Source organism: Lissotriton helveticus, chromosome 3_1 (genome assembly GCF_964261635.1).
Source record: "Lissotriton helveticus chromosome 3_1, aLisHel1.1, whole genome shotgun sequence".
Lineage (NCBI taxonomy): Eukaryota > Metazoa > Chordata > Amphibia > Caudata > Salamandridae > Lissotriton > Lissotriton helveticus.
Window position 1 is genome coordinate 1,852,972,339 of NC_136061.1, and position 16,227 is coordinate 1,852,988,565.

Here is a 16,227-nt window from a genome sequence, read left to right on the forward strand (position 1 = left end):
AATGTGGTCGCAAAACAATTGTACAGGGCATTGAGACTCGGCTATTAGGAAGGGATGTCCCTTCCTAATAGCAGGAGTCGCAAATGCTATTTTGCGAGTCAGTGACTCGCAAAATAGCATTTGTACATGCCATTACCCTTTTATGCCGTTCCAAACGGGAGGATCTCCCATTTGTGGCCGCAAAAAAGGGTCTTACATCTGGCCCAATGTCTTTAAAGACCAATTTGTTTACTCAGCCAACAAGATAGAAGCTGCTATCAAATATGTCGAGAAGGAGTTAGACCATATTCAGTGGGAGCTTCTGTTTGCGATCCTTTTGCATTTTGGATTTCCCTCCAAGCTAATAAGTCTAATACGTAATCTATATGTCAAGGCGGAGGCCAAAAGTATGATCAACTCTCAAACTGCAGGAAGTATTACAATATGCAGAGGCACGTGACAGGGCTGTCTATTGTCACCAGTATTGTTCACTCTTTTTTGTAGAACCTTTGGCAACGGCCCATAAACAAGATCCCGAGATTCAATCGCTGATTCCCGGTGCCCAATATGACAATTATTCACCGATTACATCATTCTTTATTTAGCAGGCACAACCCATAATGTCCAAAAGATTTTAACTAAAATACAAACTTTTTCAGATATGAATAGCTATAAGATCAATCAGGCCAAATCAGATGTGCTTTTATACCATTGCTCACCTATGATTTTTCCTTCAGACATGCAACAGCAGTTTTCGGCCAGTCGCGATATAAGGTACCCGGGCATCTGCGTTTCTCTAGATTTCCTAGAGATGTTCAAATTAAGTATGTTGCCATTCTTAGCAAGGCACATGCAATTTTAACTATCTGGCAGAGTCTACTGTTATATATTATAGGGCAGACAATGTTAATCACAGTGTCGATTCTCTCACTGGTTAGTTTTCCTTTCTCAAACATTTTGATTACCGTTCAGCAATCTTTTTTTGCAGAGGTGGCTCAAATGCTGAGTCATTCTTTGGGGGAAGGATGTAAGCCCCCCACCAAAAAGAATACCAGTTTCCTCTACTCCACCCCCAGATGCCTCAGAAGGAATGTGGGCTAATAGGCTTATCCCAGCAATTATAATTTTGGCACATGTTTGCTAGCTGGGCAGATAAAACCTGGGAACAGGTGGTGGAGGACAACACTAAAATATCACCTGATTTGGCACTCTCTTATTTATAGCTTCACAATCATCTTTGGGCCTACATTCAGATGTCTAGCATTGCCGAAGAGCATATTTGCAAAGCTCATTTTTTGAATAAATTGAGGGGGCTAGGAAATTGATATTTCGTTTTGTATTTGTATAAGCAGGAGTCGATTGCTCTTACGGCATTCACCTCAATTTCGCAATATATTGAGGAAAAATTGGATTCTGCTACTTGGGGCAGATTTAATCATATGGTCCATAAGGCTGTCCCAGGAGCGAATTTTAAGTGTATGGCTTTCTATTGTAAATGAGCACTTCACTACACCCTACATCGTTTGCAGCAAATGTTGTCGGCCACGTCTGCTAAATGCCTTAGGTGCGGCATTTTGGAGGGGGTTGGCCACGCATGGGATTTTTCTGTCCTAAACTATTCACTTTTTGGAGCAAGATAATAGCTTTTTAGGGCGAAAAGCTGCAAGTTCACATCGAACCAGCCTTGCAGGGGGCCTTATTCGGGATTCCAACTTCTAATCCCCAATTAAAGCTGCAACATCAAAATAACTTTTTTATTTTTTTATTTCAAAATTATTTTATTGAAAAAAGATTTTACAAGTATAATACAATACAGTACAGTAGCGTTGCAGGGGCATAGACATACGATCTCAAAGCATTTGTTGTATATAGTTACATTGGTATTGATTGTTGATCTGCATGGCAGGTGTTTCGTTTGCCCCTAAGTTCTATTGGCAGAGAGCGTAAGAAGAAAGAAGAGAGGAAGAAGGGGTGTGTGGGGGGGGAGGGGTTCGCGGTTGAGCACTGGCCTGTTGTTGGTCTGAAGGGGTTTGTAGGTCTAAGGGGGTTTATATGCTCCAAGGTAGGGTTGCCCACATTTCCCCTCTGGCTGTATGGTTCGCTGAGTGTTTCGGGGTGATGATGTCGGCGCCTCTCAGGAAGGTTACCCAGTTAAACCACCTCTTAAATGTTGCTTTGCTCGTGTTCTTCCAGTTCGCTAATATTGTCTTAACGGCCGCTGTGAGTAGAAGATCTACTTGTTCCCTGTCTCCCTTAGACTCTAGGTCTGGGGCCAAAAAAGCTGTGGTAATTCCTTCTAGGCCTTGTTTTTTTTTTTTTTTTTTTTTTTTTTTTAAAAACCTTTATTTGAGCAAGCAGAAACGTACAAGGATGGGCCTACAACCACACGGGCCAGCCGCTAAAAAGGAGTAGACACATATCACATAAGCCCGCAGAGGTAACCGTCAATCAACAATGCAATACTCCACATTAAATACAGGACCAAAACAGGTTTTATATATATGAGAGAACAAACATACAAAAAGGCGAGAGTGTATCACTGAAGGTCAGCCCAAGGGACGCAAGGGGGGGACAGCAGCGAAGGTGCAGTAATAATATCCTAAGCACTAAGGAGTATGGAGCGGGGGGGGGGGGGGAGGGGGGGCAGATATCAGGAAGAAGAAGGGGGGGAAGAGCCGGTGACACCAGCTCAGTCCCTATACGAAGATTCCGGGAACGCTAGCCTAGGGAGATAGGGTAATCTCGATAGTGTCCACAAGGGGAGGAGTACAAATGTCGCCACGGTATTCGTTCCATTGACCCCACACCTTCACCCATGCCCTGGGTCTACCCCTGGCCACATAAACAGTTTTCTCACGGAACATGGACCAGTCCATATTATCCTCCCATTGCGCGAGGGCAGGGGGCCTGGAGGCCCCCCAGAGTTGCGCAATATCTCGCTTCGCAATCATATAGCCCAGGGTGGCCCATCTAGTCTGTGCCACCGAATAGTCCGTGGGCTCCCAAACATTCAAAAGACAGCGACGAGGTTCCGGTCGCAAGGATATCCCCGTCACCACAGTCATCAGATCAAGCACGGCCACCCAATAAGCAGCCACCATCGGGCACTCCCAAAGAATATGCAGGAAAGTAGCACGCAAACCACATCCACGCTTACACAGTCCATCAGAGGAAAAGCCCATCACCATCAGTCGCGGTCCCGTCACGTACACCCGATGAAGGATCTTCAATTGGACCAGACGGAGTCGAGCCGGTATAGCCACCTCCTTCGGAGAGGAGAGGGCCGATTGCCAATCCTCATCATCAAGTTCCAACCCATCTCCCATCCACTGTTCCCGAAGTCGGGCCAATAAGTCAGTCCGATTGTTGATCAACTTTTTATAGATCAGGGAGATAGTGCTATCAGGAAGATGTCCGTCAAGGATACGGTCTTCAAGTGGGGAAGAGTCAGGCGGAATCTCACCAGGAGCAAACACCGAAACCAAAGCGTGCCTGATCTGTAAATAACGAAAGAATTCCCGACTACTCAGGCCATAGTCAGCCTGGAGGGCCTGAAACGGGCGCACAGAACCCTTAGAATATACATCCCCCACTTTAGAGATCCCAATCAAGTCCCAACGGTCAAAACCCTTGGAAGACCAAAGACCGCCCAGACGTTCCGAAGCATAAAGAGGCGTCGCCAACGTCAAGCGATCCTCCCAGCCCAGGCTCACATTCGCAGCACGCCACACTGTCAAAGCAATCAAAGTAGGTCCCACAAGATGGCGCCCAGCGGAGCGAGAATAGAGTACTCTATTAAAGTCACCTCCCGGAAGCTGAAGTTTATCCATCTCAAACGCCGGATTACGACCCGGAGAGAACATAGCGTGATTAATAGCGGACAGATGGGAAGCCCAGTAGTATCTCTTAATACCGGGGAGCGCCATGCCCCCATCGTACCACGGGATAGAAAGTTTCGCGAGAGCAATGCGCGGTCGCCCATCCCAAATAAGTTGCCTCTGAAGGCTCTCAATCTCCCGAAAATAGGTCTTGGGGACAGGATCATAATAATTCTGGAGAGCGTAGAGAAACCGCGGTAGTGACATCATCTTAAACAGGGCCGCCCGACCCAGTGGAGACAGGGGAAGCTTGCGCCAGCGGGCAACGTCCAAACGGAGCCTAAGCAACGGGGGAAGGAGATTACGATCAAAACGAAGGGACGGATCCAGGGTAACGAAAACCCCCAAGTATTTGAAACCATCCCGGACCACCTGAAGAGGAAGTCTACTCGGCAACGGAGGCAAGACACCAGATAAAACGTATACACAGGATTTAGACCAGTTGATGACGAGGCCTGAGTTAGCACCAAAGGACGCAAGAACGTCAAATAAAACAGATAAAGACTTGCGAGGGGAAGTAAGATACAAGAGGATGTCGTCCGCATAAAGCGAGACGCGGTCTTCGAAGTCCGGGGCCCATCGAATACCTTTAAGGGACGGTTCCCAACGGAGCCAGGCCGCCAACGGTTCAAGAGCGAGCGCGAACAACAGAGGGGACAAGGGGCAACCCTGACGGGTACCCCTGCCCAAGGAGAAGGGGGTCGACACTCTACCGTTCACTACAACTTGCGCCAGAGGTTCCGCGTACAACAGTCTAACCCAACTAATAAACTCGCACCCGAATCCAAATTTCTCAAGTGTCGCCCATAAATAGGGCCACTCCACAGTATCAAAGGCCATGGAGGCATCCAGGGACGCCAAAATGGCCGGTTCAGTCAAAAGCCCCGCCCTCGCCAGCGCGCCGTGGAGGCGACGTAAATTCAGAGCAGTGTTGCGATGCGGGATAAAGCCAGACTGATCCGGATGGACCAACTCCCCAAGAACCGAAAGGAGACGGGTCGCCAAAAGTTTAGCCAACACCTTAGGTTCAACATTTAATAGGGATATGGGCCTATACGAGGAACAGAGGTCACGCGGTTTACCCTCTTTGGGAATGACGACGATTGTCGCCAGACGCTGATCATAGGGAAGCATGTTCCGCTCACGAGATTCTAGAAACATGGCGCGGAGATACGGCGCCACCTTATCGGGGCATAATTTGTACAACTCAATAGGCAAACCGTTCGGGCCCAGTGCTTTGCCCGAACGGAGCGATCGAACTGCATTGGCTATCTCATCATTCGTAAAAGGGGAGTCCAAAGCAATACGGTCCAAGTCGGTGACACAGGGCAAAGTGATATCGCGCAGAAGAAGGCGGGAGTCGGCAACATCCCTCACAGACACGGGAGCATATACCACACGGAAATATTCTGCAAAACGATCAACAATGGCGGTCGGATCAATCACATTCTCACCACTCGCAGACTGAATCACGGGCACCACACGATTAACTCTTTCTTTCTTGTCCAACCACGCTAGGAGTTTGCCCGCCTTGTCACCCACATCGTACAATCTGCCCTGCTGCTCACGAAACATCACCTTTGCAGCGTCAGTGACCAGAGATTTATATGCAAACTGTTTTAGACCCAGGGCATGAAGTTTGTCAGGCGTGACACCAGATTCCAACTCGTCCTCCAAAGCAGAGATCTCCCCCTCAAGGTCCACCACCTCCTTCCTCCCTGCCCTCTTAGCTTCAACAATCAAGGAAAGGGCCTGTCCACGAATCACAGTTTTAAAAGCTTCCCACAGGGACACAGCCGAAGAGACCGACCCCTCATTTTCCAGGAAATATGCATCCATGGACTTGAGCAAGAGGGTACGAGTCTCAGGGGAGGAAAGATACCAAGGGTTAATGGGAGCCACTCGACCCGCCGCCTCTACCCCAACCTCGAAACGGAGCCAGAGCGGCGAGTGATCAGAAATACCCCTCGGCAAGTGTAAAATCTCACGAACCGCCGATGATTGGGCTGCGGGCATCAGGAAATAATCCAGCCGGGACAGACTGCCATGGGCCCCAGAATGAAAGGTGTATTGGAGCTGAGTAGGATGCAACAGTCGCCAGCAGTCCACAAGGCCAAAGGTATCTAAAAACCCACCCAACCACTGCTGAGCCTGCGGGGTATCTCTAGGGGGATGGCGATCGTGAAGGCCGGAAAGCACCAAATTAAAATCACCGGCAAGAAAGAGAGTGCTATCAGGGAGATCCAACAGAACACGGCTCAAGTCAGTAAAAGTAGAGGCCTGCAAACCCGGGGGAACATAAACATTGAAAAGAGATAGGGTGCGGCCTTCATATCTACCCACCAGGACAGTATATCTCCCACGGTCATCATGAATCACCTCATCGATAGCCAGGGGGAGGGAGGTTCGAACAAGAATACCCACACCCCTAGATCCGGAGGTAAACCCTGAGTGCGCCACAAGGCGGTAGCCCCATCTATTCATCGCATAACAAACATTACCAATCAAATGGGTTTCTTGCATGAAAACAATGTCCGGTGACAAACGTCGTATACATTTTAAGACCACACTGCGCTTAATACGATCTCCCAGGCCATTAACGTTCCAGGAAAGAAATTTCAACCCTCTACCCCCCATCCCAACCACCCGAGCCAAGACCCCTCGTCCATGAGCTAGACATCAGAAACAGCAGCAAACACAGGAGCAACTCGCCTCGAAAACAACACACAGAAAAGAAAAAACTTCCCAACCCCCCTCCCCCAAACTGAAGAGAAACACCCCCCACCCTGCACCCCTGCAAAAAGCTAAAGAGCCACCCCAACCTGCAGTGTGCCTGTCGCCCAAGAACCCCTATTCTACACAAAGACCCCGGAGGAGGAAAGGTCTCCGTTCCATCCACCCCCCGACCTCAGCAAGAACAAAAATAACAAACGAAAAGACAGAATGATCACAATGTAGAGGGACGCCGGCCAACACTCCTGAGAATGTATTCAAAATAAGACAGAAGAGCCGAACAGTTAGATCTCCACACCACCTTCGGCACCGCCAGGGTGAGCGGCGGAGTCTGTCTCAGGAGGACAGTCAGGCAATGAGTCCAGCCAGTCATTAACAGCATCTGGCCGATCAAAGAAAAGGGTACGTTCATTGTATTCAACCCGGAGTCTAGTGGGAAAGAGCATGGCGTAACGTAGGCCCCGATCCCGGAGACGTTTCTTGGCACCACGAAACTCCATACGTTGTCTCTGAACCTGTTGGGAAAAGTCCGGGTAAAAGTTCACCGTAGCATTCTCAAAGGCCACCGGGCCCTTCACCCGCGAGGCCTGCAGGATAGCGTCCCGGTCTCTATAATGAAAAAGCTTCGCCACAATGGGTCTCGGCGGGGCTCCCGGCTTGACTTTGCCCCCTGGAACACGATGTGCACGTTCCACCGTGAAAAATTTTGTGAGACCAGAAGGGGCCAAATGGTTCAAGACCAGATCCTCAACCAGGAGATCCACCGAGTGGGGTTCAGGGTTTTCCGGTACACCAACCAGGCGAACATTGCAGCGACGCGCCCTATTTTCAAAGTCCTCCAGGCGACGGGTCATGAATCGTTCCCCCGACGGAGATTTCCAATCTCTGTTTGGAGCTCCGAGACGTCATTCGTAAGGCTAGAGGATTTAATATCCAGTGATTGCACCCTCTCATTCGTCTTGCCGAGGTCAGCACGAATCAGATTCACCTCGATAGCCACGGTGTCAAGTTTGTGGGCCAAGGCCTCGTACTGTAGGCCGATGGATTCCCTCACACCCGAGATGGCGCCCATGATATCCTGTAAGGAGGGCTCCGCCGACTCTTCCAAAATTAGTTCAGACGCAATACTAGAACCAGGCAGGGCAGCTCCGGGGGACCCCTTAGAATGGGTATAACGGTCCATGACATTTGATTGAACTGGAGCTCCGCGCAGAGGTGTTTTCGTCTTGCGCGTCTCTCTGTCCCCTCTGCCCGCCATTTTGAAGATGCGTCACAGGACAAGCCACCGGGTCCGACGGGCCCGACACCCAAAGTACAGGATCAAAAGTACAGAAAAAGGGGGCACAACTCGGGTAGAGGTCGCCAAACCAGTAAATAGGTCACATGAAAGCCCAACAGCCGATCTGCCTCCAAGTCTCAGTCGCAACACGACATCCACAGCCGTGGCCCAAGTCGGAACGGAATCGAAACCGAAACTTAGGAAGGGGGGACCCACAAGGCCAGATCTCCTGCCGTTGTTGTTCAATTGCAGGACGGCTACAGTACCGCACTCTGTCCCGGGCGCACCTCAAGGGCGGAGCCCAAAAGTTCAGAGCACCATATCTCAGGAATACGAGATCCAAATCGATTTCTGAAAAGTGCCAGGGTAATCAGCCAAACGTCCCCTACACGAATTCTTGCAAGAAATCAGGATTCAGCCAGGATAAAATGTCGGGAGCGGCGAGGGTCCGGAGAGCGCTGTGCTCAAGCGGCCATCTCGGATGCCCGCCAAGCTCCTCCCTCTCCTTCTAGGCCTTGTTGAATGTTCCCCCTACTATTGTGTTGATGAAGTTATACACTTTGCTCGAAAAGTTCTTGACTTCTGGCATTCGTAGATGATGTGGGTCAGATCTCCTTTATCTTTATGGCAGTTCCAACATGTGTCGGTTTCTGTGGCGCCTACTGCCACTAGTCGGGCTGGCGTCCAGAACATTCTGTGCAGTAGCCAGAACTTTGTTTGCGCAAGTTGTGGGGATACTTTGTTCTTGGAGGCTGAGACCCAGAGCTTGGATTTCTCATCCTCGCTGAAGGTTCTGTTGTGTTTTGTTTCCCAGAACGACATGGTTTTGGTGTTTAGCGCCGACGTGCGTGGGCATATGAGTTTGTATAGATGGGCGGTTTGGTGACCTATCTTGTTGAGGTTTTGCTCGTATTCTATGATGGAGGGATTCCCTTTGGAGAGGTTTGCTTTAGCGATGGCAGCTTTGATCTTAAGAAATTCGTAGAATTCAATGTTAGGTAGGTTGAGGGTCTTTTTCAGCGTCTCAAATGTAAGTGGAGTGTCCTCTTTTTCTAATTGAGCAGGAGTTGTGATCCCTCTCTCATACCACTCTTTGTTTGCCAGTGTTTTGCCCCTGCAGGTTATTCTCGAGTTGTGCCAGATCGACTCCCATTTTGACCTTTTGATGCTGCGTACCATTTCCTTGTCTACTCTCAAGAGTGCTATCCTAGTATTTTTGAACACAGCATTGTTAGCCTCTGGGTGCCTATTTGCTGTGAGTAGTGCTACTGGGTTGCCCCCCCCCCCCAGGATGTCTCTCTCTAAATCGAGCCAGACTGGCGTGTATTCTGGAGTAGCAATAATCCAGTGTAGACCTTGTCTTGCCGGACATGCTGTTTGGAAGGCCCTGAAGTTCGTCATATTCAGCCCCCCCAGTTCTTTCCGTAATCTAAGTTTTTACAGGATAATTCTGGCTTTTTTCCCGCTCCACAGGAATTTGTTGATAGTTTTATTGAGTTTTTTGTGGAAATCCTCAGTTAGTGTTTGTGGTAGCATGGCAAGCATGTAATTTAGCATGGGAGTGATCATCATCTTGATGGACTCTACTCTACTCCACCAGCTAATGAATTTGGGGCTCCAGGACACTAGTTTTGTTTTTATTTTTTTGAGGATCGCTTCCTCGTTGTGATCGAGAGTTGACCTTAGGTCTCTGCCAAAGAGTAGGCCGAGGTATTTTAGGGGTTTCTTTTGCCAGGTTAGTCCCGATGTGCCCAGGACTGTACTTGTTGTATGGCAGTTCATGGGTTTGCACTCAGACTTATCCCTGTTTAGTTTGTAGCCTGAAACTAGGGCGTATTCTTTAATTGTTTGCATTAGTGTCACTATTGAGGTGTCCGAGTTATTGGTTGTGATCAGAATGTCATCCGCATAGGCTGCTAATTTAACTGTGTTGTCCCTGACTCGAACGCCTGTTATCTGCGGGTTGGTCCTGATCATGAAAAGGAGTGGTTCCAGAGCTAGTAGGAATAGGCCTGGGGAGAGTGGGCAGCCTTGCCTTGTTCCTCTCTCTACGGCGAAAATTTCTGATGTGCCCCCGTTGACTGCTACGCGGGCCTTGGGGTTGTTGTACAGTGACATCACCATACTTCGATATTTGGCTCCTAGTCCAAATTTGTCCATGCACAGGTCCAAGTATGGCCATGAAACCCTGCAAAGGCCTTTTCCGCGTCTAGCGCGATCATGACTGCCTTTTCTAGACTATTGGCTGTGCGGTGTATGAGATGGCATAAGAGTCTGGTATTGTCCTGAGAGAGCCTGTTTTTGAGGTATCTTACCTGTGATTTGTGGATGAGTTGGGGCAGGAACACGTTTAGCCGTGCTGCCATTATTTTGGCGTATATTTTGCAGTCTACATTAATGAGTGATATCGGGCGGTAGTTTTGTGGGAACTGTGGGTCTTTCCCTGTGGGTCTTTCCCGTCCTTGGGAATGACTATGATATTAGCCTCGGCCATTGAAGCAGTCATGCTGCCTTTCTTCGCACAGAGCTTGAACACCTCGACCATGGTGTCTTTCAGATGGTGTAGGAATTGTTTATAGAATGCGGGCGTGTATCCGTCTGGACAAGGCGCTTTATTTGGTTTGAGGGCGGTTACCGCCATTTCTACTTCTGCCCCCGTTATCACTCCTTCTAATGATTCCCTTTGCTGGTCTGTGAGCCTGGGAAGGTTGAGTTTGTCTAGCAGACTCGTGCCTCCGTCTGTTGCCAGGCCCCTGTCCACTGTGTATTGCTCTTTGTAGAAATCTTTGAATGTCTCTAGGATTTATTTGTTGGATGTGTGTGTCTCGTTTGTCTTGTCAGTTATTGCTGCTATGTGGTGTTGTCTCTGCTTTGCTTTTAGGTATCCCGCTAGAGCGTTTCCTGCTTTGTTTGCTGAGCACAGGTTTATGGATTTATATTTATTGATCCACGTGCCTGCTCTTTCACTCAGAATTCTGTTGAGCTCATACTTCTTTTTGGTTAGCTCAGTAAGAGTATTTTTGTCTGAAAGCTTTGCGCAGTGGCCTCTTTCTAGGTCTTTGATCTGATTCTCTAGCTCTGTTGTTATTTTGTTTCTATTTTTGTTCATTCTAGATTTGATGCTTAGTAGTTTACCTCTTATTGTTGCTTTCAGCGCTTCCCACAGTGTACCTTTGTCTATCTCTTCATTGTCATTGAAAGCGAGGTATTCTTTAATTGCCTCCCTGATTTCCGCTATGTTGGCTGGGTTCTCTAGGATGTCACTGTTTAGTCGCCAGCTGCGGCTAGGTTTCTCATTGTGTTTGCCGCTGATCGTGAGGGTGATGTGTGCATGGTCTGAGATTGTCATTGGCCCAATCTCCGTCGAGTCGGTGAGATGTGTGTGGCTGGCCGACATGAAGATGTAGTCGATTCTGCTGTATGAGTTGTGTGGGTGTGAGTAGAAGGTGTATTCTCTTGTGTCTGGGTGTTGGAGTCTCCATGGGTCTGTCACCTCTAGTTTGGCACAGAGGTTTTTGAGTGTGTTTTGTTCTTGTGGTCCATGGCTGGTTCTGTGTGGGTGTCTGTCTATGGCGTTATCTATGGTTTGGTTCATGTCCCCAGCTAGGATCAGTAGCTCACCCTGGGGGATGTTGCTTAGTTTGTTCTCCACCCCCTCCCAAAAGGCTTTGTCTGCCGAGTTGGGCCCATAGATGTTGGCTACATGAATCGACTCCTCACCTCTTCTCAGGCTCGTGACTAGCACCCTCCCATTTGTGTCTGCGTGGTATTCGTGTATTGCGAGCTTGGCTTTTTTGCTTATGATTGTTATGACCCCTCCTTTCTTGTGCACTGCCGGTGAACATACTAACTCTCCTATCCATTTCGCTTTGAGGCGTTGCGCGTCCTCTGCAGAGACCCTGGTCTCTTGGAGGACGTATATATCCCCTTTGAGTTTCGCTAGGTAGTCCAGGGTTTTCCGGCGCTTTATAGGATGGTTGAGGCCCTTTATATTGAGGGACACCACTTTTATGTCTGAGAGTGGTTGTGTTTGCGGTTGTGTAGTCATGGTGGTTTGTCTCTTTCGCTAGCTCTAATGGCGTGTGTGGCTGCGTGCCACCCGCTGCGTTGTCATGCTTGGCCTGGTTCCTTGTTTGGTTTCCCCCCCTGGGAGATAGACTGAGAGTAAAGAAGGGTAAAGATAGAAAGAATGTGAAGATAATAAGGCGCATCTAGCTGTACTGTGCGGCTCCCCACCCCTCTCCCCCCCAGCCCTCCCTCCCTCGTCATCGTGCTGTGTGCGTGCGACAGCAAGGGTCCTCCCTCCCTCCATCATCCCCGAGTTCCTTATGCTTCCCGCCCGTCTTTTGTAAACATAGTACCCCTGGATGGCAAAGGATATGCGGCTAATCTAGCATCTTCCTGAGTTAGCCGGTGGAGTCTTGGCCTGAGTGTCTCATAGCTTCTGGTGCCACTTGCGATGTGGCTACTTGTTTGTGACGTTCCTATTTAGTGTTATTGTTCTTGACTCGCTTCCGCGCCTGTTGTCTTGAGGTAGATCAGTTGTTGTCTTGAGGTAGATCTGTTGTGCTGAGGTGCAATGTTCCTGTTTGGCACTTAGATAGTATCTCTGCTAGTGTCCTCCTTCTGCTCCACCTTCGGAGCCATCCGATGATGCTCTTCTTTTCGCAGCCCCTGGGTTTTGTGCCTCCATTTACTCGGGATCTGGGCCTTGTAGGTACCTCCGCAGCTCTGTTGGTTCGTCAAAAATCCTTGTGCCATTCTTGTCCGTGACTCTCATTCTGGCAGGTCCCGCGAAGCTGAAAGTTATATTCGCTTTCCGGAGTCTGTCTCTGAGAGCCAGGAACCCTTTCCTTGTCTCTACCGTTAGCTTAGAGAAACCCTGTGTTATGATGATCTTTTGACCCTTCCATTTCACGTTTTGGCTGTTCCTAGCGAAGGTGAAAATGGCTTCCGTGTGGTTTGCCCGCAGTGGCTTGCATATGATCGCCCTTGGGCCCTTCCCCAGCTGTAGTTTTGTTGCTGGTACCCTGTATGCTTTGTCCACCTCAAAAGGCCTGTCGAATTTTAAGCGAGTCATTTTTGGTAATAGGTCTTCCTGTAGAGCTGCGCAAGAGCCAGATGTGTCTTCCTCGCCTTCTGGCATTCCCTGGAGTCGGATGTTCCCCTTCCTGCTCCGATCATCCTGGTCTGCCAGCATCTTCTGTAGGTCGCTGGTTGTTTTTACCACGTAGTGCATGTCTCTATTTGTTCTGGATGAGTTATCTTCTAGATCACTTATCCTTTTCTCGGCCTGTCAATTCTGCCGTTCATTTTGCTCTGATCGGCTCTTAAGGCTGTGAGTTCCATTTGCATATTGTCTATAGTTTTTTGTGTGGCTTTTGCTAGTTCATTGCCTTCGTTTATCTTCTTGAGGAGTGTGTCCAGTGTTATTTCATTTGTAGGATGGTTTTTCAGCTTCGATGGGGATTCGGTGACGTCCTTCCTTACTTTCTTGTTTTCACTGGTTGTTTTTTCGTCTCTTCCCGCCATTTTGTCGAAGCCTCTTCTCGCTAGGTGTGTGCACAGTCTGTCGTCTTTCTGTTGAGTGGCCGGGTGTGATCTGTTGATACTAACACTTGCGGTGCCTTTGGTTTCGGGTGTGCTATCTAGTCTGAATCTGCTTGGCCACCTTATTGTCCTTGTCCTGGTCTTGGCAAAAGCCAGCTGTTTTTGTTGGCCGTTACCTTGTTTCCTCTTGTTCCTAGGTACGTTAGAGCTGGGTTGCTGCCCTTTTTTCCCCCTTTTTGGCTGCGTTAGCTTGTGAGGGTTATCTGTCACTCGCTCTCTTGTTGTCTGCTGGCTGTGCTTTTTAGGGCCTGGTTCCGCTTGCGGCGATCGCTCGCATCGGTTTTCCCCGCATGCTGTGTTGGGTTTACCCCTTTGGTCCTACCTCGTGCGAGTTTGCGGGTGCTTTGTGGTGTCGGATGGTCGAGCTTGGCCTGCTGCCTTGGTCTGCTGCCTCGACAGAGGGTGTCGCCAGAGGTGGCCAGTATGCTGCCGGGTGGGGATTCCCTTCTCTGTGTGTTCTTCCCCTGTGACCTGTGGCAGCTTCTCTGCTAGGTGCGGGCGCTCTTATGTTCATGGCGAGGACGTTTCCCTGCTACGGCTCGCTCCGCTCTCTCATCCGCAAGATGGCCGCGCCGGCCTTAACTAGTTCCTGTTTCGCTGCGGCTTCTTCGCTGCTAGCTTTGTTGGTGTTTGCGCCGTGCGTCACCTGGTTGTTGCACGGACCTACCCGCTGTTGTCGGCCAGCTAGGTATGTCTGGAAGGTTGGTATTGCTTTGGGCTGCTTCTGGGTTAGGTCCGTGTCCTCCTCATTCCGGTATGCTGATTGCGCGTCCTTCTTGTGTGCCTCCCGCCTCAGGGGTTTGCCTGTTTGCTTCCCCAGTGTCGTGGAGCGCTTCCTCTTCAGTGTTTGTCTTTGTTTACCGCTGCCCCGCCTTGTCTCAAAATGGCCGCACCCAGGGTTTGCTTTTAGTTTTGCTTCTACAGTTTGCCTTCCGCCGTTAGACTTCTGCTGGGTCGTTGTGCTGACCTACCGGCGCGCGTGATTCCTCTCAAACGAACACCCTTCCGCTTCACTCATGGGCTGTTTTCAGGGCAGTTTCGCTAACTCTTTCGCCGTTCTTTGGTTCAGGGTGACGGAGGTCCCGGACTTAGGCGTCTGCCTGCATTGCTGTCCAAGCCAAGCCCCATAACTTTTTTATTGAGTCTCTAGTTGCGCAGTCGCTAATTGTTCATGAGTGGAAATCCCCGATCTCTCCCACATTTGAAGCTTGGGTAACGAAAATACATCGCGTTAGGGCAAAGGGTGGGTGCCTTAAAGAAAGTCAAGGGATTTTGCAACTCTCCCATGGAGGAAGCACTAAATGATTGATAATGTGTTGTATGTCTTGGTACCACCTTTTTTAATGTTATAAATATGAATCAAGAAGCAATTAAAAAATATCATTTTTTATTGTCTATATGGTGTGGGGGACTGTTTGGTACTTTTGGGGATTTGGAATACCTCTAGGACAGTCAATCTTGATGAAGGATAAAGTAATTTTCTTATTTTTTAACTCCTTGTGGAACCTTTGGTTTTTTCTGAAAGATGAATGGGAATATAAACTTTATATGCTTCTTGCTGTTTATTTATGCCATTTTATTTTTAGACTTGATTAACAATAAAAAGAAATTATCAAAAAAAAGACTACGGTGTGGAGTACTTTCCCTGAAGACTGAAAGTTGGGCTTCTTAAGTCATCCTGACTCTCTAGTGTAGCTTGGTTGAGCAGCGGCAGGGTAGCACATGGGAGGTGGGGTGAAGGAAGAGCTAAATACAGTCCAACACAATTATTATGTACTCATATATAGGAATATTGATCCAGGGTTATACTTGAAAAGAAACTGCCCTTTGATACACACATTAAAATTGAGGTACAGAAAAACAAAAGAAGAAGGGCATTTGTCAGATGCCTTTAGTTCTAGAAGAATGCTATTTAAGTTAGGGCCCTGTTCCATGGTTCTAGTTAAAGACAATGGGAAACATAGTCTTTATCCTTTTGAGGGTCGCTGTCTCCCACTACTTCACTGTAGCTCGGGTACCAAAAAAGAGTGTCAAACAGGAGCAAAATGCTTGGTCTTTTGAGTCCCACTCAAGTGGTCTGGATAGACTGAAGAGTAACAAATGGTCTTCACAGTCTCATCAAAAGTCGTTGATTCCAGTAACTCAAAGGCTGATCGGTTGCTGGATACTAAAAAAACATGTCAGGGAACTGACCCACTGTATGGCCTGAAGATGCTTTCCTGGCATCCTCAAAGGGAGAAAATTCCCTGCTCAAGGTATGCTGTAAGAGCCTAACTGGTACAGAGGATGGTACTTTATCTTGATGTAAAAGCCCAACCAATGAAGATACCATTCATTTCAACAGTATATATCTATGGAGTCCATTAAGGAGTGACAATAGACTGACTCCTGGATCGTAAACCTGCGGAGAATTCTATATAAAGGCCACCAATGAGGAACACAATCTCAACGGATGCCATTAAGTGATCACAGACTATTGTATGAAGTATTTCCAAGAGAAATAGTAGTCCAATCCCTAGAGGTGCTGTTAGACCACCAGGGATAAATGGTGTCTTAATGGAGCCACACAAGACCAACTCCCCAGCACTATTAAGCCACTAGCAAATACTGTATGAGGTCTAGCACGGATGAGACTGGCACCATGGTAATTAATTTGTAGGGCTAACCCAGGGGCTGTCAAAGTGTTACCCAAGAAGTATCAAAGAATTCAGTTTGCAGAGGTGCTTTGAGGACTGCTTGAAGGAAGAA

The 16,227-nt window shown here is 48.6% G+C and overlaps 1 protein-coding gene across 2 annotated transcripts in view; it reads right to left on the bottom strand.

Annotated features, from left to right (window-relative positions):
- The window catches only part of TSPAN4 (tetraspanin 4), a 2,988,612-nt gene that overhangs the window by 2,437,356 nt on the left and 535,029 nt on the right, over positions 1-16,227 (bottom strand). The gene's annotated exons all lie outside the window — the stretch shown is intronic.